Below are 6,058 nucleotides of genomic sequence, written 5' to 3' on the forward strand. Positions count from 1 at the left end.
TTTCAGACATTATTGCAATTTTTCACTAACACGGTGATCTAGAGCGGGTGGTTGGCGGGCGTTCTGCTGTTGCTTGTTCACGCTTTCCTTTTAAACGTCTATTGTCCTTATCTCTCCACCTTTTCTTTAAATGCTACTCTCTAAGTTGCAAGAGCCGTAAAGCTCTTACATAAACTAAAATATACAGGTGATGATCTACAACATATTTGTAGGAATAAATAACGGAGGAGTCTGGTCTTGTAGTGCATGCTTAAAGCTACAACTGTTTGTTCTGTTTGCTCTCTCTCTCTCTCTCTCTCTCTCTCTCTCTCTCTCTCTCTCTCTCTCCCACTCTCTTTTCTCTCTCTCTCTTTTCTCTCTCTCTCTTTTCTCTCTTTCACTCTCTTTTCTCTCTCTCTCTCTCTCTCTCTTTTCTCTCTCTCTCTCTCTCTCTTTTCTCTCTCTCTCTCTCTTTTCTCTCTCTCTCTTATCTCTCTATCTCTTTTCTCTCTCTCTTTCTTTCTCTCTCTCTTTTCTCTCTCCCTCTCTCTCTCTCTTTCTCTCCCCCCCTCTCTCTCTCTCTCTCTCTCTCTCAGTCTGTCGGTCTTCTCTCTTCCACCTATTACTCCCCCCCAAAAAACCCCCCAAAAACAAAACAACAACCTCCAAGTAAATGTTTCGTTGAAACGCAGCACAGCTCCCCCAAGAAAGCATTAGGAAGGCAGAAAGTGTCTGTTTAACAAGTAACACAATTAAGACTTCATAAGTCTTTAAATCATTGTTTTTAAAACTTGTCTTACTAAATACAAAGACAATGTCATCAACGATCTTACTGTGGCTACATGGTAAAGCGTGATGGTCTCAAGCCTGTGGAACGGTAGCCACCCCTCCCCCTTTCTACACACACACACACACACACACACACACACACACACACACACACACACACACACACACACACACACACACACTAGTTTGATTGTAAAATGGAATTTCATTAATAGGGCTTACATTATAACGCAATTTTTATACATAAACGTATACAAACAACCAAGCAGACAAACAGCACTTTTACAAAAACAGACAATTCAAACATAACTAGGTACAAATACTTCTACACTAAAAATGAATCATTACATGAACTTTTAGTTCATAACTCACAGTTTCAAAATCAAGCTCAACGGTGCAATCAAAACGATCGATCTAAAAAAATAAAAAATAAATAAATAAATGTCAACTTCAAACTGGGCAAAAGGGATTCACTGGTTCGGATAAGAATAAATGCCAGTGACGTATCGGCCAGGTGGTCATCACTCGAGGGAAAGTGTCCAGAAAATAACTCCCTTGGCCTGATGTGTCACTTTTAAACAGAAAAAAAGCTCTCCGCTATCCAGGCCAGTGCTTGTTAACCATTCCTTAGTCATCCCTCACTTTCGCCACTTTTATGAGGAGAACATTTTCGTAACACCCACCTACATGCACATTTCCAAGCGTTGCATTCAAATAATACCTGCCACTACCTGAGTGATCCCGACCGCCGACCAAAATGAACCAAATCGGCCTCTTGCGGGAGATGCTATTATCGCACGAGTTGGCAAGCACTGACCAGGGGAGCTCTCGTGGCCTAAAGGTTAAAAAGTGTTCGCCTCTCATTCAAAGTCCGGGATTCGAATCCGGGTAGTGACGGAAAATTTTTCTTCTCTAAAATGTTCTCCTTTCACCTCCTTTCCTGCTCTCAAGCAATGTTTTGTCGTCTATTTTCATCTACTTTCTGCCCCTACCCCCTCACCCCCTTTGCCCCCTCCTCTTGGCTTCTGACTCTTCTGCAGCCTTTCTACTGCTACTCCTTGGCCCCTTCTTACTGCTGTCTTTCAACCACACTTCTGATCATCTGGTGGGAAAGATCTACACCTAGCCTTCTCGGACAAGGGTGAAAAAGTCTCGGAGGTCCCGTGTGCAAGTTGCCCACGTTAAAGATCCCTTGGTGGTCCAAAATCGACAAGAGTAGGCTTCGGCCGCCACCCGGGCAAAATTCAAAATTTCCTACCAACTGGTACTCTTCTCCCTCCGAGACCTAACATAGACAACACACTCTATGGAACATTACAGCAACTGCAGCAGACCTGCACTTATCACTACATGGCATTGGACAGAAGGGCGAGAGCCCAGCTGTTGCTGGATCGATAACATCAACAACAACAACCTACCAACTGGAATTTCAAATGTGTCCCGTGCGCTCATATGACCTTATGCGGTTGCGAGCGCCGAAAAACACAAATTACCAAAAACAAACAAAAAAACAAACAAAAAAACAAAAGAACCCCAACTAATGCAAGCCTAATAACGTTGGTGCTGCTAATGACGTTGCTTTTAAAGTTGTGTAAAAAAATGAAATTGAAGCTCTTTTAAAGTTATACCGGACTCTGGTTATAGGACTAGATGTTCTTTGTATTCGAGTGATGCCACTCCCTAAAATTTGGCACCTTGGTTGAAATACTATTAACGTACCAACTACTCCTTATGTAAATCTAAACGGATTTAACATCAGGACAAAACCGTTACGCCCTACGCTGGTATGGCACTGGATTAATGCATGTTTGGAAACTGAGCTTTTTTTTGTTAGATTCATGATCTGCGATTCAATTTCCATCTACGAGAAACCCACTTTTTTGCAGAAAACAAAACAAACAAATAACAAATAAACAAATAAATGAACGCTCTCCTTTAAAAAACGAGAAAAAGGCTGGAAAACAAAATGTTCCTTTACGCATACCAAACGTGGTTGTCTGAATTGTAATTCTGTGTGATACCATTGGGTTAATGTTAAACATATCTTTCTTAGGCGCTTAAAAGAGGAACCGAATTACTCCTTGTTTTATTATCGCTCCCCGGTGTGTTTTTTTTCTCTCGCTTGAAATTATTCCCCCTACTACAGTAGGGAGAGACAATTTCGAAGGTAGAGCTCTCAATGCAGAGAATAAGGTATCCCAAGAAATTTGCAAATAAAAAATAATAACAACAAAACAAATAAACAAACAAACAAAAATCACATTCTAAAAAACTACAAGATAAGACCCCCCCCCCCTTGCTTTTTGCAGACTTTTGTCTAGTTAAAACTTCAGCAGTGTCAGTAATGTTTGTGTCTAACTGCGCTTTGCAACCACGATCTGATGCGTTTCAAGGGCGGACTTTATGACGTTCCTCAATTAAATCTATTTTCAAATGAGTTGACGAAAGAAACGCTACTGACTGCTCATCGCTAAAGGAAGAAAATGGAAATCCCAAACATGAAAACTTGTTTTAAAAAGAGAAGGCTGCTTCTTCAAAACATTTCTTCGGGAGAGCCGATAAGTAAGATTGAAATGAGATAGACAAAGGAAAAAAAAGAGGGGGGGGTTCGAAATTTGTTTTCCGGACTGCAGGTAAACGACGGACACAAATTTCTCCCTGCGAGATAAGTAAATAATGTCATTGGCATTGTCGAGATACTGTTTCAGCTAAAGATACTTCGTTGAGGGGAGAAAAACCTCTTATTATGTACGGTGTTCTTCGGATTGAGCACACAGTTATTTGTACTTTATTAATATTATCCTTACATATGGCTTAAGACGGAATAAGGAGGAAAAACAAACGAAAACAAAAGATATAAATCTAAGCAACTACGGAAAAAGTAGAAAAGAACAAGGAAACACACGTATCGTTTGAACAGTTTACGTACAGCAAATACGTTTTCCCTACAGTCAAACTTTGAAAAAGAAATATCACAATCTCACCATGGTCACACGTTTTAAATGGTAGGTGTGTACTTCCAAGTTACTCACCTCGAATAAGTGTTTTTACAAGAAACTAAAACCTTAAAAACTATATAGGCCTACCTTCACGTCCTGTCAAAGCATCCTGCATTTGCGACGCTGTAATGCCACCCGATGGAGAAAGAGTGGTGTGACGTGTGCTTACATTACACAAAGCCTTTAACCCTTTACTTATCAGTGTTCTTTCATAATGCGAGTAAGTTATCAACTGATGGTTCCTTGTTCTAGTTGGATAACGCATGCTGTCTCTGAAAACGATGGTGCTGACTACATCATTTCTAGATCCTCACATTTGTCTGTGTTAATAGACGCGGATTTTATGTGACAATAATTAATGTGTACACTAGAAAATGTTTAAGACAGACACTCGTTGTCGAGGAGAAAAGTGGCTGTCTTAGACAGGTAGTCATCTGAGATAAATGACAGTATTACACAATGTATAGTAAAGTGAGAAAAAAACTCAGTGGTGTATGTGTGTGTGGGGGGAGGGGGGGGGGAGTGTTCTTCAGTACAGGTGATTGTCTTATTGTCTTATACTGATGGTTTGTTAAAGCAGGTTCGACTGTATTCATTAAAGAACCCGGATACGATGTCCCTTCATTTTGGAAAGGGTTAATAGGACGCAGTCCTCGTTGAAACGCTCTCCACCCCTCCCTTAGCTCACTAAGAGCTAGCAGCCTCTTACATCATTCTGGGCCTGCCTCGTTGCCTTGCTTCCTTCTTTTCTCCTTAAAATTAAACCCAATGTAAATTTTATTTCACCAAAATTCTCTCCCAAGCAAACATCCATTTCGAAAGGTGGAGTTATTCTTTAGAACATTAAAAACTTTCGGCTAGACAGGGGTCTTCTCGGTATGTCAGCGTCACTCAGTGATTGTGCAATTCCTTATTTGAGATGTATAACGCTCTGTCCCGTCACTGAGATGCTGCGGGTGGAAAATACTTTTATAAAAACAACTATAAAAAAATCAAAGCACACAAGCCTATACAAAAGCTTGCCTATTCGTTTTCTTTTTCTGGTTAAAAAACCCCAAAAACAGAGCTTTTTTCAATCCTTTGTGTTTCTCACTTCTCTATTCACCTTGAACGGCGACGACCTAACCAAACAGAAATCCATGTCCACTTATAAAAATGTATGTATGCCTCTTGAAACTGAACATCAAATATTGGCATCTGCTCGAAGGCCAGCAATCCAACCCCAAGGGGAATAATTTAAGTCTCCCTTCAGGAATAACAAGAAAAACAAACAAAAACAAGGGCGATAGAAAGATCTAAATATAGTCAAGGGGGGAGGGGAAGAAAAGAAAGAGGGCTTCAGAATGGACTATAGAACTGATGATAAGGTAATTATGTTCCTGCTTCTTACACCCGTGCCGACGTAGCAAAACGACACGTGAGATCCAGCCCTTCCCCCACAGTTCACGTGCAAACATCGCTGTTTCTGCTACTGAAATGCGAAAGCTTCACAAGAATAATGCAGAGTGAGGGAGTCAAATTCGGACGATGGACGCTGAAATTTTGAGAATGTTTACCGCTTCTGCAAATTTGTAGAAGCATCGGTTTGAATACGCGCCACAGTGAGAAAGTATTTGTACAGTATGCCACGGATGTGCCCCTGGGTAAACGGCCACAGTCTGGCCCTGGAAAAGAGATATACGAATACCGAAAAGATGCCCGTATGAATGTATGTTAGCCATTTAGTGGAAATAGATGGCTGTTGTCTGCAGCATTACAAGGTATTAGAATTCGTTTGAATGGTTTTTGTGAAAAGTTTTTTATGGGGGGGGGGGGTAGTCAGTAAGGTAAGGGTATACCATTATCTCTTTATTTACGATCTTACAGTTTAGACAGGGGAATATTATTACTGAGTTACTTGTTTTGACTTTAATAGACGTGTGTTTATTTGTATTTTCAGGGGGATGGGGTATCATTGCATAACCACTGTTTTTATCAAGACGAAAGAATCTGCGAGAGAAAAAAAAAAGAGACCCAAAAACTACAGGCTACTTTAAGCGCAAAACCGTGACTGTCCTATTTGCTTGCGTACTCGTATCAACCAGACTCTCATTATACAATCAGTTCCACATAATCCTGCCCTCCCCGTCAGTCAAACATGACACACGTAAAGCAAGAAAAATAACTTTTATTCCTTCCCGTAAGCTGGTCCGCTTTATGGCTATTTATGTAAGGAAATTTGAAAAGAGAGGCAGAAAGTTATGGAAGTTTCCATCTATCGCCTACGATATTCACCTGAGACATTAAAAACA

At 40.6% G+C, this 6,058-nt stretch overlaps 1 protein-coding gene across 1 annotated transcript in view; it reads right to left on the minus strand.

The window, feature by feature from the left end:
* LOC101857470 overlaps positions 1 to 3,887 on the minus strand; it is a gene marked incomplete in the record, with an annotated part of 35,737 nt that extends 31,850 nt beyond the window's left edge. The window contains 1 exon segment of the mRNA XM_035968435.1: positions 3,855 to 3,887.
* Between the last annotated feature and the right edge of the window lie 2,171 nt (positions 3,888 to 6,058).

The sequence above is a fragment of the Aplysia californica genome, unplaced genomic scaffold, assembly GCF_000002075.1.
Source record: "Aplysia californica isolate F4 #8 unplaced genomic scaffold, AplCal3.0 scaffold00059, whole genome shotgun sequence".
Lineage (NCBI taxonomy): Eukaryota > Metazoa > Mollusca > Gastropoda > Aplysiida > Aplysiidae > Aplysia > Aplysia californica.